Source organism: Chlorocebus sabaeus, chromosome 22, assembly GCF_047675955.1.
Source record: "Chlorocebus sabaeus isolate Y175 chromosome 22, mChlSab1.0.hap1, whole genome shotgun sequence".
Lineage (NCBI taxonomy): Eukaryota > Metazoa > Chordata > Mammalia > Primates > Cercopithecidae > Chlorocebus > Chlorocebus sabaeus.
Genome location: NC_132925.1, coordinates 189,368 through 209,186, shown reverse-complemented (window position 1 = coordinate 209,186; position 19,819 = coordinate 189,368). Strand labels below are relative to the sequence as shown.

At 35.9% G+C, this 19,819-nt stretch overlaps 1 protein-coding gene across 6 annotated transcripts in view; it reads right to left on the bottom strand.

The window, feature by feature from the left end:
- ROBO2 (roundabout guidance receptor 2) overlaps positions 1-18,519 on the bottom strand; it is a 1,759,746-nt gene extending 1,741,227 nt beyond the window's left edge. For 3 of the 6 annotated variants that reach the window (XM_073009649.1, XM_073009650.1, XM_038002394.2), the window contains exon 1: positions 18,236-18,517. The gene's annotated coding sequence lies outside the window, so the exon portion shown is untranslated. Of the gene's footprint in view, positions 1-18,235 lie in introns of all 6 variants that reach the window. The other 3 variants (XM_073009644.1, XM_073009645.1, XM_073009647.1) reach the window with 2 other exon arrangements.
- Positions 18,520-19,819: the final 1,300 nt, after the last annotated feature.

Here is a 19,819-nt window from a genome sequence, read left to right as displayed (position 1 = left end):
TCCTTTCCAGTACCTCATCTATATGACTATTGTAGTACTTTTCATCTGCTTCTGCCACTACACTATGGGTGCATTACTTACCATAATGTCCCACACATAAGTGGCTGGCAAATATATACCTAAAATAAAGAGGAGAAATTGAATTATAATTGAGTATCCATTTGCCTCATATTCTGGTGTTCAATTCAAATAACTCAAGCTACTCTCAAAACTTCAACCCTCCCTGGGAGTGCTGGACCAAAATATCCCAGATTATAGCACTCTCAGGCTAAAATTATTAATGCTTCTGTAGTTTCAGAATGAGTATCAGGTTATTCGACACAACCTTCCATGCACCATCCCAGCCTCATATAATCAGAGGACACTTAGATGACTTTAGTAGCCTTCAAAAGACACCCTCCCTTTTTAAATTAATTAATTAATTTATTTATTTAATGGAGACAGGGTCTCATTCTGTCACCCAGACTGGAGTGCAGTGGCATAATCACGGTTCACTGCAGCCTCCACCTCCCGGGCTCAGATCTTCCACTGCAGCCTCCTGAGCAGCTAGGACTACAAGCGCTAGCCACCACGTCTGGCTAATTTTTGTATTTTTCGTAGAGATGGGGTTTCACCATGTTGCCCAGGCTGATCTGAAACTCCTGGGCTCAAGCAATCTGCCTGCCGGGGCCTCCCAAAGTGCTGGGATTACACAAATGAGCCATTGTGCCCGCCGACCCCTGCCGTTTTTTGACCTTCAAACTGTTTACACAATCATCCTTCATAAAATAGAATACTTAATTACTCAGTGATTCTCATTATTCTAATATGAAGAACTATCTTAAGAAAATAAATTCCCAATACTTCCTAGAATATCCAATTCAATTCTATACATCAAATAGAGAAAAATAAAAGCCATCTTACTGTGTTAGTTTCTTACTGCTATTATAATGAATTAACACAAACTCAGAGGCTTAAAACAACACATTTTTTTTTCTTTATACTTCTGGGGGTCAGAAGTCCAAAATGGGTCTTAGTGTGCTAAAATCAAGTTATTATCAAATCTATATTTTGTCTGCAGATTCCAGGAAAGAATTCATTTTCTTCCCTTCACCAGATTTGAGAGGTCACATGTATCCCTGAGCTCTTGGCCTCTGCCTCCATCTACAAAGCACACCACTTCAACTTCTGCTTCAGTTTCCCCAAGCTCTTCTACTCACTCTGGTCTTTCACCCTTCCTGTTTTAAGGTTCTTTGTGACTACAGTGGGCCCACCTAGATAATTCAGGATAATCTCTCCATTTTAAGATCAAGTGATTAGCAATCTTAAATCCACCTGCAACCATAATGCTCCCATTCTGACTAACGACATATTCAAAAAGCGATCCTACTGGGGGTCATTATTCTACCTACACACTAAGTAACGGACAAAAAGGTAAAGTTATGTATCATGTATTATCTATGGCAAGGAAATAACACATTATAATGATTTATCTTAAAAAACTATGTTAAAAGCTTGGTCCTATTCTATTGATTAAAGTTTTAGTATATCCCAGATAAATTTCATGTCCTCGATGCTAACACATTGCGCACAGTAGATGGCCTTTTAAAAATATCACTTTATAAAGGAATATTTAAGGTAATCTGGACAATAGAAAGGAACTTTAGTTGCCATGCCACAAAAGGCCAGATTTCCGCAAATTACACCTCCTACCAGTGCACACATGTGCCAGACCCCTTTCTAAAAGCCTGGTTTGTGTTTCCTATGTGCTTAGCAATTGTCTTTTTATGACTGTTTATATTAAGTCCTATTTTTTAAAGCGTATCTTCATTTATTTGTTTTCCTGAGCCTCCCCTTATTTCCTCCTCTGAACTGGATTTCATCTGGTATGTATTGCACAGGTTTGCACACTTCATTGTACTCTACAACATCCTCTTATGTTCTGCACGCAGTTATTTTTCTCCATGGTAAGATGATAAGTGACTTCTCTGAGGACTTGCCACCTTAGTATGCAGTGGTGACATCACCTGCCCAGGCTCTGTCTGCAATATGGAATTTAGTACTTTCCAACTTCTAGTCTAACTTGAGCTTCATAATTAAGCAGAGCTGTCTTTTGAGGGAATGGTAGGGTGTCTGCCCCTAAACGTCTGTATAAATGCAGAAACACATTTGGAAACATAATTGACTTTTATGTACAGAAGCCAGATGCATTTCATGCCCATGCATGCTTAGGGAAGCAAGTTCATCTCATATATCACAATAAGCATCTGTTCCACTGAATTCCGCTGCAGGATACTTATCACACTTAGACAACAAAACATTTAAGGAAATAAAAGTTCTTTCCAATAAAAACGTGCATCAAAAACTGTGTGTATGTTTTAAAAAAAAATCTTCCTCTATAAGGCCACAGGAACTACTTAAAAAAATCATTCTTGGAATATATTTTCTGATAGGCATCTAGGCCCTTGTCTTATGTAAGATTTAGGGAAAGTGATGTGTGTGTCTTTATACTTAAAAGGCTGCTTTCAACAGCAAAGGGTATGTTTGAGGTATCAATATAGTTTTGAGAATGCAAAAGTTTAAAAGAACTAATGGAATACATACTATCCAGATATGAACATGCATTTGTCATTATTTTCCTATTATCTACTCTATTAGAAACAAAAGAAAAATTATGGAAATATTTGTTTTCCCTTACTATGAATACCTCTTTATTTAAGTTAATGAATTACTATTCTTTAAACATTTTAAAAATAGACTCATAAGTGACAACTTTCAGAGAAAATAAGGGTTTTTGGATATATGTATTTACTTATAACATGGGTAAAATTAATAATATAATTTTGTTAAAATATTAACTCCATATAGATAATGCTCTCTATTGTTTTTGCATTTTGTTTAACAATAGAGAATCTAATACATTTAGTGTTCATGAGTTTCATACAGTTTCCTGTCAATGTACTTTGTCTTTTTTTGTTGGACTACTAATCATTTATTTATGATTTGTTGGAACTACTCGTATTTTAAATATGTCAAGTGAATTGCAAATACTTGCTGCTGATTTAACATTTGCTTTTCACACTTATTCATGGTATCCTCTGAAATAGAAAAGCTTTATATTTTAACAAATCCCAATCTGTAAATATTTTTTTTAAAAATTTCTGTCATTGGTTAAGGCTATGTTTGGATATTTAATTTTAACCATAATGTTGCAAGTAATATTTGTCTATGCATTTTTTCTTTATATTTTGAAAAAGTGTATTTGACATCTACTCTGAAATTAGTATTTATGAATGACATACTATACCTTTGCGCAACTATAAAATACATATAGCCAATTATCTGAACACCATTTTATGAACCGTTTATCACTTATCCGCTGATTTGAAAGACTATCTTTATCATATATCGGATTTTAGGTTTATTGAGATTATGTAACATGAAATTACTTAATTATGAAATCATGTGAATTCAAGCATGACAGTCAGCTCTGCTTCCCCACCACCACCCTGTAAAAGGGTGGATGGAAGAATTGCTACCTTGTGACTTAAGTGTATGAGTAGTATCTAACACGGTCTTGATGAAGTGGGAACTATACAGAAACTGCTTTTGGTTCTGAAATGTACTCCAGCTTTACCAATTTGTTCTACACATATACCACCAAGGGTAGAAGCTGAATTTTGCTTACAATTATATTTCTACTACTTAACATTGTGCCAGATACTGAGTAGATGCTTGGAAACATGTTGAATGATTTTATTGCTAGGTACCTCATTATCTGTTGCAGTGGTGCTACCTCACTCAGAATAATTTTGATCAGCCTTTCTCCGTCATGAATAAAACACTTGTTTACACACTTGTGCACATGCACATGTGCATAGATACATACACACCCTTTGCAGAGACAAACTGCATTGAAAGCATGTACAAACATTATAATATATTTGCTGATTCTGACCTGATTCTGATTCCATAGTATATATTTTCATTCTGATCACAATAACAAAAATAGAAAACTGTAAGTGTGAAGCTGGAAGATGCAGAACATGAAAGATCAAAGTACCAATTTTTTTCTATTATCTTTAGTTGGCTGCTGATGAAATCAGAAAAGTAATGGACGTAAAAATGAAAGTATGCAGTGTGTGTGTGTGTGTGTATGTATGTATATCATATGCACTCATTTTCATGATGTACATAAGGAATTTCATAACCAGCCAAACTAAGCTTCATAAGTGAATGAGAAATAAAATCCTTTACAGGCAACCAGATGCTGAGAGATTTAGTCACCACCAGACCTGCCTTACAAGAGCTCCTAAAGGAAACACTAAATATGGAAAGGAAAAACCAGTACCAGCCACTGTAAAAACACACCAAAATATAAAAACCAATGAAACTAGGAAGAAACTGCTTCAACTAACGCGCAAAATAACCACCTGCATCATGATGACAGGATCAAATTCACACATTACAATATTAACCGTAAATCTGTATGGGCTAAATGTCCCAATTAAAAGACATAGACTGGCAAATTGGATAAAGAGTCAATACCCATAAGTGTTCTGTATTCAGGAGACCCATCTCACTTGCAAGGACACACAGGCTCAAAATAAAGGGATGGAGGAAGATCTACCAAGCAAATGGAAAATAAACAAAAACAACAACAACAAGAAAAAGGCAGGGGTTGCAATCCTAGTCTCTAATAAAAGACTTTAAACCAACAAAGATTAAAAAAGACAAAGAAGGGCATTACATAGTAGTAAAGGGATCAATGCAACAAGAAGAGCTAACTATCCTAAATATATATGCACCAAATACAGGAGCACCAGGATTCTTGAAACAAGTTCTTAGAGACCTACAAGGAGACTTAGACTCCCACACAATAATAGTGGGAAACTTCAACAACCCACTATCAATATTAGACAGATCAAAAAGACAGGAAATTAACAAGGATATTCAGGACTTGAACTCAGCCCTGGTCCAAGCAGACCTCATAGATATCTACAGAACTCTCCACCCCAAATCAACAGAATATACATTATTCTCAGTACTACATAGCACTTATTTTAAAATCAACCACATAATTGGAAGTAAAACACTCCTCAGCAAAGGCAAAAGAATAAAAATAATAACAACCTCTCAAACCACAGTGTAATCAAATTAGAACTCAGAATTAAGAAACTCACTCAAAACTGCACAACTACATAGAAACTGAACAACCTGCTTCTGAATGACTACTGGGTAAATAGCAAAATTAAGGCAGAAATAAGTAAGTTTGTTGAAACCAATGAGAACAAAGACACAATGTACCAGAATCTCTGGGACACAGGTAAAACAGTGTTTAGAGGGAAATTTATAGGATTAAATGCCCACATCAGAAAGTGGGAAAGATCTAAAATAGACACCCTAACATCACAATCAAAAGAAGCAAAGGCAAACAAATTCAAAACCTAGCATAAGACAAGAAATAACTAAGATCACAGCAGAACTGAATGGGAGAGAAACACGAAAAAAACTTCAAAAAAATCAATGAATCCAGGAGTGGGTTTTTTTGAAAAGATTAACAAAATAGATAGACCAGTAGCCAGATTAATAAGGAAGAAAAGAGAGAAAAATCAAATAGACACATTAAAAAACAATAAAGGGGATATCACCACTGATCCTACAGAAAAACAAACTATTATCAGAGAATACTGTAAACACCTCTACACAAATAAACTAGAAAATCTAGAAGAAATGGATAAATTTCTGGACACATACACGCTCCCAAGACTAAACCTGGAAGAAGCCAAATCCCTGAATAGACCAATAACAATTTCTGAAATTGAGGCAGTAATTACTAGCCTACCAACCAAAAAAAGACCAGGACTAGATGTATTCACAGCCGAGTTCTACCAGAGGTACAAAGAGGAGCTGGTACCATTCCTTCTGAAACTATGCCAAACAATAGAAAAAGAGGGACTCCTCCCTAACTCATTTTATGAGGCCAGCATCATTCTGATTCCAAAACTTGGCAGAGACACAATAAAAAAAGAAAATTTCAGGCCAATATCACTGATGAACATCAACGCAAAAATCCTGAATAAAATACTGGCAAGTGAATCTAGCAGTACATCAAAAAGCTTATCCACTACGATCAAGTTGGCTTCATGCCTGGCATGCAAGGCTGGTTCAACATAGGCAAATCAATAAACGTAATCCATCACTTAAACAGAACCAATGACAAAAACCACATGATTATCTCAATAGATGTAGAAAAGGCCTTTGATAAAATCCAACATCCCTCACACTAAAAACTCTCAATAAACTAGCTATTGATGGAACATATCTCAAAATAATAAGAGCTATTTATGACAAATGCATAGCTAATATCATGCTAAATGGCCAAAAGCTGGAAGAATTCCCTTTAAAAACTGGCACAAGAGAAGGATGCTCTCTCTCCCCACTCTTATTTCACATAGTAGAAGTTCTGGCCAGGGCAATCAAGCAAGAGAAAGAAACAAAAGGTATTCAAATAGGAAGAGAGGAAATCAGATTGTCTCTGTTTGCAGATGACATGATTGTATATTTACAAAATGCTGCCACCTCAGTCCAAAAATTCCTTAACCTGACAAGCAACTTCAGCAAAGTCTCGGGATATAAAATTAATGTGCAAAAATCACAATCATTCCTATACACCAATAATAGACAAGCAGAGAGTCAAATCATGAGTGAACTCCCATTCACAATTGCTATAAAGAAAACAAAATACCTAGGAATACAATGTACAAGGGCCATGAAGGACCTCTTCAAGGAGAACTACAAACCAGTGCTCAAGGAAATGACAGGAGACAAACATATAGAGAAACATTCCATCCTCATGGATAGGAAGACTCAATATTGTGAAAATGGCCATATTGTCCAAAGTAATTTATAGATTCAATGCTATTCCCATCAAGCTACCATTGACTTTCTTCACAGAACTAGAAGAAAACTACGTTAAATTTCATATGGAAGCAAAAAGGAGCCTGAGGAGCCAAGACTAACCTAACTAACTTCAAACTATACTACAAAGCTACAGTACCCAAAACAGCATGGTGCTAATACAAAAACAGATATATAGACAGAAACAGAACAGAGACCTCAGAAATAACACCACACATTTACAACCATCTGATCTTCAACAAACCTGACAAGAGCAAGCAATGGGGAAAGGATTCCCTATTTAATAAATGATGCTGGGAAAACTGGCAAGCCATATGCAGAAAAGAGAAACTGGACCCCGTCCTTATACCTTACAAAATAATTAACTCAAGATGGATTAAAAACATAAATGTAAAATCTATATAAACTATAAAACCTATAAAAACTATAAAAACCCTAGAAAAAAACCTAGGCAATATGATTCAGGACATAGGTGTGGGCAAAGACTTCATGACTAAAACACCAACAGCACTTGAAACAATAGCCAAAATTGATAGATGGAATCTAATTAAACTAAAGAGCTTCTGCTCAGTAAAATAAAGTATCACCAGAGTGAATAGGCAACCTACAAAATATGAGAAAAATTTTTCAGTCTATCCATCTGACAAAGGTCTAATATCCAGAATCTAGAAGGAACTCAAACAAATCTACAAGAAAAAAACAACCCCATCAAAAAGTAAGCAAAGGATATGAACTGACACTTCTCAAAAGAAGACGTGTATGCAGCCAATAAACATATGAAAAAAAGTTCATTATATCATTGGTCATTACAGAAATGCAAATCAAAACCACAATGACATACCATCTCACACCAGTTAGAATGGTGATCATTAAAAAGTCTGGAAACAACAGATGCTGGAGAAGATGCAGAGAAATAGGAACACTTTTACACAGTTGGTGGGAGTGTAAAATAGTTCAACCATTGTGGAAGACAATGTGGTGATTCCTCAAGGATATAGAACCAGAAATACCATTTGACCCAGCAATCCCATTACTGGGTATATAACCAAAGGATTATAAATCATTCTACTATAAAGACACACGTACACATATGTTTATTGTGGTGCTATTTACAATAGCAAAGACTTGGAACCAATATAATGCCCTCAATGATAGACTGGATGAAGAAAATGTGGCACATATTCACTATGGAATACTACACAGCCATAAAAAAGGATGAGTTCATGTCCTTTGTAGAGATATGGATGAAGCTGGAAACCATCATCCTCAGCAAACTAACACAGGAGCAGAAAACTAAACACTGCATGTTCTCACTCATAAGTGGGAGCTGAAGAATGAGAACATGTGGACACAGGGAGAGGAACATCACACAGTGGGGCCTGTCGGCGGGTGGGAGGAAAGGGGAGGGAGAGCATTAGGACAAATAGCTAATGCATGCAGAGTTTAAAACCTAGATGACGGGTTGATAGGTGCAGCAACTATCATGGCACATGTATACCTATGTAACAAACCTGCATGTTCAGCACATGTATCCCAGAACTTAAAGTAAAAGTTAAAAAAATGAAAGTATAAAATATGTGTGTGTGCACATATATATATAAAAACGTGCCCTCATTTGCATGATGTACATATATGCACATCGATTGTGAATATATGTTAATATGCCATCAGTTTTGTATTTGTAACACATATATGTACATGCATATACAACAAATAGAGGTGTTTTGCATAATACTTTCATTTATATTCATTTCATCAGCTAAGAACTAAAGAAAATTTAAATCAAAATCAATTATTCATTTACAGGTGTTTTTAACCATTATTTTCAGTTTTATTCCTCCTTTTATTGCCATTTTGTGATTTTTTTTGCCATAAATTATACATATTTGGAACAATCACTTTAAGAAATTCAATCTTTGAGTAAGATCTCTAAGATTGATTTTGTATGAATATGTGTGTGGGCACACACTTGACAAGGAAAGTTCAGTTATAAATATATGTGTACACTTATCAAAATAATTCACACAAAATCTCTGAAGAAAATTATCTATACACTTTGTCTGTCAGTAAAAGCAATATAGCATAATTCCTGGTAGTAAACCCGTTTGTTTTCACTCTGTGGCCTACCATCTGAGCTGCCATGTTGGTATAACACATTGATCATTTGATATTTTACTATGGCAAATAATAGTGCTCCCCCAAAACAATAAATAAATAAATCAGTGAGTTTCGAGAAAATAAATTTTTTGATGGATCAGATGATTTGAAGTTGTTAGTTTGTTCTCCAGCAAGGTGAAAGAAAAAAGCTGTTAGTTTGTTCTCTATCAAGGTGAAAGAAGATGAAAACTAAAGTTCTCAAGGCCAGTGCATAACAATAATGGGGCTGTATTCTGTGCATCAATCACCATTACCAGATACCTTGATCTTATGTTGCCAAATATTTCATGTACTGCTTTAGTGGTGATTAATCAATGTGCCATGGCACTGAAACTGAAATGAGACTTTGTAGTACAAATGATATTCAAAAGCGTTTTGAAAATTTATCATCTCTACAGATACAGATGAAAAGATATCATCTATATCTATCTAACGATACTGTTTTGATAAATGTTACCTATCCAAATCTTGGTTTTATTTACTTAATATTTAGAAAACATGATTTTAGTAAAAATTATTCATATTTTCTTAATGTAGTGTGTGAAATTACTATGTAATTATACAAGAAATATGCTACACACCTGAATATACAAATAGGCCAGCAAAGGTAGCAAAAGGTGCCTTTCAGTGTTATTATCTCCCCTATAATCTTCACCAACACCACCCACTCTTCTCTCTGCATCAGTGATGTATGTCACCTAAATCAAGTCCTGTGCAAATGTCACCTCAACATAAGTCCTCTCATCTTGCCTTCTTATCAGAATGCAGCTTGAAAGCCCCGAGAGGGAGTTCTGGAACCACCACTGAAAAATACACACTTGTTGCAAGTATTGAAAAGTCTTATTGCAAATTCAGAATTCACAGCATTGAAAAAATTAATATATTTTTAAAAGTTACAGTACTGTGAACTGTCGAAAATGAATTATGCTGGGATCAATCAGATGACTCTCTTCATTCCAGCCTATCTTATATTTTCTCGTTATTTTCTCCACATAGTCACAACTAACAACAACAGACTCATTATTACATTTCATTATTGGCTATTTTATAATAAATGATCTCAATAGCATTTCTGAACCCTCTGCTCTTCTAGTTTTACATAATCCTTGAATTTTTGAATGAGTTAGTTTTTGATCGAAAAAGACCTGACTCTTACGCTTAGAAAAGCCATCTTTCTTTCTGTAAGCTTTCTATCTTCTATAAGCTTTACATGTTCCATAAGCAAACATTCACTGGTTTTGTGATCAAAATGGAGAGGCAAATTCAGTTAATAATAACAGCAACATCATTTATCATCCTCAAATCTAGTGGTATGGATAATATGATTCCCACGAGGAGACAGTTGGTTGCATGAGCGACAGAGAAAGACAATCAACAGTCTCATACTCGTACCAAGATATGTCCACACACACTTGTTTCCACAGTCAAAGTAATGCCATATGTCCCCAGTGACGTGGGTGGGTAAAAGGAACAGTTGGCCTGCTAATGAGGGCCATATGTACACGCAGTCTATCGTACCATCCTTCTTACTTACGATGGCTGAAAACTCAGTAGAAGTGCTTGCTCTGGGGAATAGCATGGCTGGAGGAGGAGGGGCTTCCTTAATAGCAGCAAAGGACCATTTATTGTACAACTACTGTATCTCTGAAACTGGGAGCTAAAAATATGCATGTACGTTACTCATTCTCATGAAGAGTTACTTAAGCATCAGTAGAGTTCTTTATTCCAGTTTCATCTTATTTCACTAAATTCATTTGCCTTTATGTGCAAAGGGATTTTTGGCCCTTTTCAGAAATTACTTTTCATAATCAATCTTGTTAATTTGGTGTTCATTTACATCAACCTCTCTTATTTTTAGCTTGATCTTCAGAAAATTTATACTTTCTTTGACATTGTTAAATGTTACAATATTAAAAGAAATGAAAAAGACTTAAAAACTTAGAATATTTGGATGAAGGTTTCTGTACTTACTGCACTACTGTTCCAAAGTAAAAGAAAAACAAAGATTTTTAAAATGATTATAGCAGCTTTGTATCTCAATCAGGGTTTCCTTTGAAATTTCTACAACTGCAAACACTATTCAGCAATTTGCACTGATTATAAAATTTATGGTTTTAAGGTCAATTGTAATACTATGATCAGATAATATAATTTACTTTACTCTTAATGGCTTCATTTTGACAAATGAGGGAGCTTTTAGGAAGGACAATGCTCCCTGCACAACAACCAGTAAAGCATGTCACATCCATTTACAATATAATTTCAAGAAAAATGAAGGACAAACTATTTGTGAGGCAGCAATAATTCATTTGCATTAAATTAATTTGAACAGGTCATTTAAAGTTCTCTCTGGCAACAATGGAATAAAGGGGAAAATGAATCTATCTTATGCAATGGTCCTCTTCTAGGTTCCAGAAAGATTTGAAAGGCTGACATGACCATTGCTAAATTTCTTCTAGAAGTTTATGATTAGTATCATAGATATAACTCAGGAGATAAAATATTCACAATGAATGTTTGTGAACTGCATCAATTACTATGGAACTACTGTATAACATCCCTTTGAAAATTTATGTTCTGCAAAGGTTAAAAAAAGACCAACATTTCTGTGCTTTCTTACATGGATGAGGTTTTGTAAACAAGAACTAAGCTTCACAAATAAGCACTATGGAAGATAATGTTCTAATTTAAACCTAAGTAATCCAGGTGTTGGCCTTGATAAATAATGGGTTTAATTAATATTTTTGACCCTAGCAGTGCAAATACTTTTACTTATATTTTACTAAAGTTAGATTTGACAAATCTAAGGGTATTTAATTTATAAGTGTCTGTTGTCAGATGAAAACTTCCCCATCAATACCTTCTAATGGTTCAAAAATAAATTGTTACCCCCACAGATACACTGTGCTTCCACGTGTAAGCAAGCACATTAATTTCAGGGTCTCAAGGCACAAAAATATTATTACCACTTGTGATAGGCTGCATAATAGTCCCAAAAGATGTTCCTGGCCTAATCTCCAGGCCCTGGGAATGTACTGCCTTACATAGCCAAAGGGACTTGTCGATATGATTAAGTTAAGGATCTTGAGACAAGGTGATTATCCCAGATCGTCCATGTGAGTCCGAAGTTATCACAGGAGTCCTTAGATGAAGTAGAGAGAAGGACTCAAAGTTGAAGGAAGAGGCAATGCAGAAACAGAAACAGAAATAAAAGCAATACACCTTGAAAATGGAGGAATGGGTCAAAAGACAATGAAGACAGGTGCCACTAGGAGCAGAAAAAGGCAAGAGAATGGATTCTCCCCTCAGCACCTGGAGAAGGAACCAACACCGCAGACACATTGGCTTAGCCTAATTACAGTGATTTTGGACTTCTGACCTTTGAAACTGTAAGACAGTAAATATGCGTTGTTTTAAGTGATTAAACGTGCGGTAATTTGTTAGCGCAGCAGCAATACAACTAACACACCACTACAATAAGCAAAGGAAATAAATTGCAATAGTAACAAACCTAAGGGGTTCCAGAAAAGAGAAATGAAGTGGTAACCTCAGTCACAGGATTGACATTAATAACTGTGTTACATGTTACTCGCTTACCCCTTCAATCATGTTATTGCTGTAATTATCATTATCATCCAATCAATATGCTTACACCATTATGTGTAACTTAGAGATGAAACTTTTTTTCTATTCCACCCTTCCCATAATTGCATGCAGCTACCCCTACGCACCCGTGTATCTGATAGAGCTAATATTTTCATGGAAAAATCTTCCATGTTAAGCAGAAAGTTTACATCTAAAATTAAATTCTTTTAAGCCAGTCTTGGGACAATACCTAGAAAATTCAAACACTACTTCTCAAGAATACCACTAGCAGTGAGTTTGTGATGCTACCTTCTGCCAACTGAATCAAAGTTAATTTTAAAGATTTTCAAAGTTAATTTTAAAGATTTTCAAAGCAATATTTTTTAAAATTGTGTACATATTTTTCCTCTTGGTAAAAATAAACCATTTCTCAACCCTCCATTATATTTATGTTAATTACATGAAGTCCATACATGAATTATCATACCATAAATAGAAAACTATTTAAATAGGAAAATCCCACTTGGTGCTGACAGAATGACAGCATAAAACTGTTAAGCATGGGGAGAAGTTGTTTGTAGTGTAAATATTTCCCTTTTCTTATCAAAATTTGTCCTGTGATCTAGCACTCTTCTCTCCACATGCTTAAGTACAGCAAAAGTTATAAAAACACTCATTCTAGTTTTCTATACTTTAATGGTTGCAGAACATTAGAAGAGAAGTAGGAGATGGGAGGAATGTTTTGTGCAAGACTGACATTGCATTTGAGGGGAAAATAAAATCTTGGACATAATATGTGGGATATCTCCACAGTAATATATGGGAGGGCAAGAAAAAATACTATCAAATTTCTACCATGTGCTGAGTATATATACATAAATTTATGTATAAATAAATATCTAGCCTTTTTAATGTACTGACAACCACTCTTCATAGCAGGCATTCTATTCCCAGCTTGTAGATAAGAAACAAGGCTTCAGAAAGGAATCTTCACCAATTTCACACAGTCAATAAAAGGCAGAACTAGGGCAAATATCAAAAATAAAAATAACAATCTAATCCTAATTGGATCTGGCACTGCTCTAAGAAGCAAATCATTAACAAAGAATTTAGAGTTACATTCTCCTGGTCTCCCCATTTTACAAAAGAAGCAATTGAAGTAAAGAGAAGCTATACCATTGTTTTCAAGCTCATATAGCTAACAAGAGACCATTTTAATCATGGGTCTGTGATAGATCATGTACACAATTTCTAGCATTAGCTGAGATTTTTCTTATTAAACCCTAAGCAAGTATTTGATCCCTGAGAAGTATGCTATAATTTTTTCACTGCTCATTCTTATCACAGTTCTTCAAGAAAAGTACAGTTCACATTTATCCTATTTGGTTGCAAATTTTGAAACTCAAAATATATATTACACTGAACTGTTAGCTCCAGTTAGAATTTTAAAAAACTAAATTTTCTCAGTAAAAAAGTAATTGGATTGTTTACTCCCATATCTACAATATAGCTTATAAGTGTATATTTGCATTGAAAATATAATTTTCTATAACTTTTATAATATTTAAATATTATTTAAGGTTTTAATAATATTTAAATGTTGAAATTTACATTTAAAAACATAGTTCAACAAGTCAGAATAATCCTTCACTTACTTATGACAAAATATTTGTTCAGTATCTTCTGTTTGTTCACTCCTGTGTAATATATCTTATTTTAAGAATCAAAAACTTCTCTTAATGTCAATGCTATAGCCTCTTCACATTTCCTACCTGTTCTTAATTACCCTTCAGGAGCAAATAAAATGAATTTATCCCAAATTTATTTGCTTTGAAACAACTTCAGTGAAAATGGTGGTTGTCAGCCGTATCTACCATTCATATATCTCCATGTTTTTCTGCATTAAATTTCATCTAATACTCCCTTATGCCATTAATGTCACTGCAAAGGGAGACAGGGGATGAATCTCATAATGAACAAAGGTATGCACGCTAGATCTTAGGATGTTCAATCATCTCCCTAATGTATTATGTCCCATCTGAACTACTCATATTAAAATGAGCAACTACATGAACATGGTACTTTTAAGGAAGGGTGTTCAAAAATTAATTCATATATTCTACAAATTTATATCCAAGAAAGCAATGACCTAATAGGCATCGCACACGTGACTAAAAAATTCACTTTCAGCAATGAATATTTATGACACTCCTTCAGCAAGAGTTGTCACCGAGCTACCCACAACTCCTCGGCACTCACTATTCTCATACACGTGGTCGGACAATGTCCAGTGATTCTGTCCAAAGGCTTTTCTGGGCCATCCGAGCTGTCTCAGCCTGTATACAGTTATACAGAAACTCTAGAGCTTTAACGACTCTGATCACTGGAACAACCCTGTACTAACAATGCAAATTTATGGAGGAAACTTCCAAGTTCTCTTGCCCCCAGTTGGGGTAACTCTGCTACCTATTTCATATGGTCTCATAGTTCTCCAACAAAAATGATCTCGGCTTGCTCATCTTATTTCCAACTCACTACATGGCACAACTAGAAGTTGACTAGATATTCTGCTGTAATGTATGTGCAAACCCCTCTCGCTCAGGAATGTTTGTAGGATAATATTTCTAAATTAGGAATACAATTGGTCTTGTTCTTTCCTGAGGGATAAAATGTCATCTCTCTTCTTATCTCCCTCTCTCCCTTCTTCCTAACTCAGCTAATCCTCTATCTGAAAGAATTACAATGGAAGAAATATAGGGCATTGTTTAGCATTCTCAAGAGGATTCTTTTCCTTGGAAATGTTGAAATGACAGTGAGTATCACACATACACTGCTTGAATTATTTTTTAGGATCCGAGGGAAAAGAGAATTTTGACATTCCAGAAAATTTAAGTCATCCTTTTAATGTCAGGACGGGAAAGGAACAGGTCACATGGGCAAGAGCCATAAAACTAATTATCTTGACTCCTTCCAGAATACCTGAGCTATAAATGTACAAGGAATCCTGTAATCAGATGCAAAGTTGTCTACAATATACTTAGTTCCCCAATGTAACTATGAATTTTATGTATATAATGTAAAAAAATTGTTTCCAAGTATTTGAGACTCCAAAAAGTTTCCCAGCTAGCATTCAATATTCTTGCTTAACTTCTCCTTATACCCCTAACCTGTGTTGAGCATGCATACACATACAATAGCACCCTCCCTCCAAAAACTCAGAAACTCTCTTTGGAATTCATTTTTTTAAGAGTTTATGTAGGATCAACTATTACCATTTAAGAAAGAAAAGGAGCAAAAAGCCTGTATTACAGGGATTTTGTTTTCTTCCTCAACTCTTGAAGAAGCCTGTTTGTATCAGCTCATGTCAGACACCAAAGGACTTATCAATAAAGTGTTATGAATGTGGTCACATATGAAATGTAAGAGCATTCAGTTTCTACCTCTCCTTTTCTCATAAATCCTACATCAGATACACATTAGATATATCTGCCAATGTTTCCATGGAATCTTAAAGACTATTCACTGTGAAGCCTGGCAGTTTAGCCTGAAAGCAAGTTATGTCTGCATTTCAAGTTCACACTAGGTGGTTTAAAAATACGACTAAATGTGGCCTGCCTTTATCTTGATTATAAGACATAAATTATCCCAAGAATATTCTTAGTAAAAAATTGAGTCTCCCTGTCAATCCACTTTTATTAAGAAGGACACAGGACAGTTTTTAGGAGTTTAGGAATTATTTGGAAATTAGGAGCATCTAAATATGGAAAATAACTCCATAAAATTATAGTATATTTTATATCAAAGAGAAACCAGAAAAATAAGAAATAAAATAAAAAAGAATAAATGTTTTCAGTACTTTTTCATGTAGCATGTTCATATATAATTATTTCAGTAGTCTCAGTGTAGTGCAATTGTGGTGCAATGTGCAGTTGTTTGGGTAAATAACTAACCTTGAAGTTAAACAGCATAGGTCTGAATTCTTTATAACATTCATGTATTTTATATGTTCCATAATAACATGCAACTTCTAAGTGTATGACATAATAATTACAGAAATCGAGGTAAAGTAACACTTCTGTGACACGGTCTCTTCATCTACAAAGTGGAATTAATATCGCTTTTCCCTTTAAATTTCTATTAAAAATTGGAGAAGTAATATATGTGAAAGAACCTTACATTAAATATGTAAGTTTTATTTGTTGAATTCAAACTGTTATTAAAGAAAGAAGAAAATAAAATGTTACATCTTGATTAACCAAGTAGATACATATATCTCAATTTGAGAAACCTTTAAGCTCCCTTGACCATAAAATGACATTGGATCCTAACAGAGAATTTGGTTAATTTTGAATGATATTTCAATTTCACACCTAAATTTGGATTCCGACATTTATTTCCTAAACTTATTGTTTGTATACTTACCTGCTATTAAATCCACAGTAGGTCATGTGACTAACCGTATGCCCACCGATTTTATTGACAGGTATTCAGTAAGGCCCGCAAAGTAAGTATTGAATTTTTTTTTTTTTAAAAAGACCCAAAACACAGAAAAGCAACACACTTAGTTAATTCTTCTAATCATGATGATCACAAATTAGTGCTATTAGTAAGAAAGAAACTTCTAAACCTAATAAAGTCATAATACCTGCAAGGAATTTTGTCTCTCTGATACACACACACACACACACACACACACACACACGATAAAAAAAAAAAATGAAGCAAATGTAAAAAAATAAATAAATGAAAGAAGTTCTGTGGGAAATGTCCATAATTTCATGCCCAGAATTTCTCCATCAATCCCTTTCCCCAAAGTTCTTCCCTAGAAAATAAAGTTGCCTTTCTCTCAATGTTGACTCATCACTTTTCTCACAGAATTTTCAAAAGAAATATTTTCTGTCAGTCGGCCACTTAAACTTTATGTTAAAGAAATCCAAAAAGGTATCAATTTTGCAACAAAGGATAAAGAGGAGATGAAGTGAACCAACATGGCTTTTAAGCTAAATTGCCATCACATTTCACAGGCTGTCTAGAGAGCCTGAGTTCCCTTTAATAAGCTTATGGAGGGTACAGAGCAAAGGAACCTCAAGTTACTCTGAGGGTTTTCCCTGGTAAATTAGGTGGAAAGGAAGAGTGCCAACCCCACCCCCTAACTTAGAGACCAAGGCTGGCTTGTCCCATTCCGTGCCCAGACCTTCTCCGTCCACGCCTTTCCAATCCTTTCCTTGGCTTGGAAAATTGGGCATGAGGCAAGCAAAAGGAAGGACAGAAGGCCAAATTGGGCATCCGGGAAACCAAATTCCTGTCTTAAAAGCTTGTATAGAAACACATACATAATGCGTGCCTTCGGGGACATTCCCTAAAACCCCATTCACTTCAGCTAATGCCATCCCAATGCCCCCACGCTGGCTGTGAGGATCGCGGCCACCCACCGCCCATCCGCCCACCCGCAGCCTGTGCAGCCACCGCCGAAACCTTCCGTGAATGTGGGACACGTAAAGGCAGCAGCGCCTGGGGGAGCGGAGCAGCCTCGCCAGGTCCACGTCTCCGGTTCGAGACCCCTCGGTTCACCTCTGCGCTGAACTGAACTCACCCGGAGTCAGGTGCAGACGGCAGCCTCCCCGCAGGGGCACTGGGCAGCAGCCCCGGAAACTCCGCAGCGTGGTGCGAATAACGGGCGCAGCGCCGCGGAACGGCTGCCCGGACCTGCCGCTCCGGCTGCTCCCGGATTTCTCCCACTCCGCCGGGAGCCCTTCCTTGTCTTCCCTCCGCCTCCTCTGCCTGCGGCTGCCGCGCTCGCTCCTCCTGGCGGTGGCGCAGGCTCCTTCCGCCTCCCCGGGCGCGGAGCTGCGCGGTGCTACCGAGCGGGCTGCAGGCTCCTCCCGGCCAGGGGTGCGCACTAGCCCCTCGCCAGAACCCGGACTTCCCGGAGCAGAGCTGGGATGTGCCCTGAGCGGCCAATGCAGAAACGAGCTGGAGGAGGCGACCGTCTGCGCCCCTCTAGCACCAACACCTCCTAGATCACGTACATAATTGGCTACTCAGCTTAACCAAGCCATCACCCCAGACTTCTTCCTAAATAGCTCCAGTAATTTACAAGTGCAAAAAAGTAAAGGAGGGGTTTGAGCACATATCTGTGTTAACAGTATTGTCTGTATGGAGATGCTAATTTGGCTAGATTCTAGGGATGAAATGTTCAAGGAATGGTATATGATTCTGTCTGGTTGTTATTTTGACATATTTTGACTATACTTACAGATCTGTAACATAAACCAGCAATCTTCTAATCATGACAACACAGATTCCTAATCGAAGGCAACTGATACTTACTGAATACCAGGCTCTGTTTAATAGTCTCTTTTTTCCCAGCTAATCTTTACTACAATTCTGTGAGCACTACTAGCATCCCTACTGTGTATTTAAAGAATCTGAGACTAACTTTTAAAACAAGAAAGTCTTAAAACAAGACTAAGTAACTTGTTCAAGCTCGCAGAGATTCTAAGTTTCTGAGCCTGAGTACTAACTGAAAACTGTAGCCCTCACAACCCATACCCTGTGTATAATGTGTTGTAGCATCTTGGATGGTACTGTGTAATTGAACCAACAAAGATAATAGGACTATCAGCAAATACACATCAAGAGACTAATGAATACCTAGAATCCTAGTGAGACTTGTAAATAGTCAAGCACCCTATGTAACAATAGTTCAAGTGCATGCTAAACATGGAGATTACTTATAAAAGAACATCAACCAGTATGAGTTAAGACAGGCAAATAATGTTCAAAATGTTGAGAATCAATGTCCAGCCACATATGAGTTGAATTCCCCACTCTAAAAAAGAGGGCAGATATGATGTATTCTAAGAAGTCTACAATGGGCATGGTCTTTTTGCAATCAAGGCCTTGTAAACACTTGTTTCCCATTAAGAATATGCAATAGCTAATTAATATTAAATTTAAAAATCAATGATAATTTATTTCAACTAACCTTACATGAAAAAATCATTACTCATTCACGCTTTTAGAATTAAATAGCATTGAATGTCAAATTCACTTCAACCCATAGAAATAATAGACAGTTAATTAATAAAGTAAGTAATTTAATTAACTTTACTTTTGTGTCATGGTGTATTTTTCCTTAGGAAAACGATAAGAATTTTTTTCCATGGTATAAAAT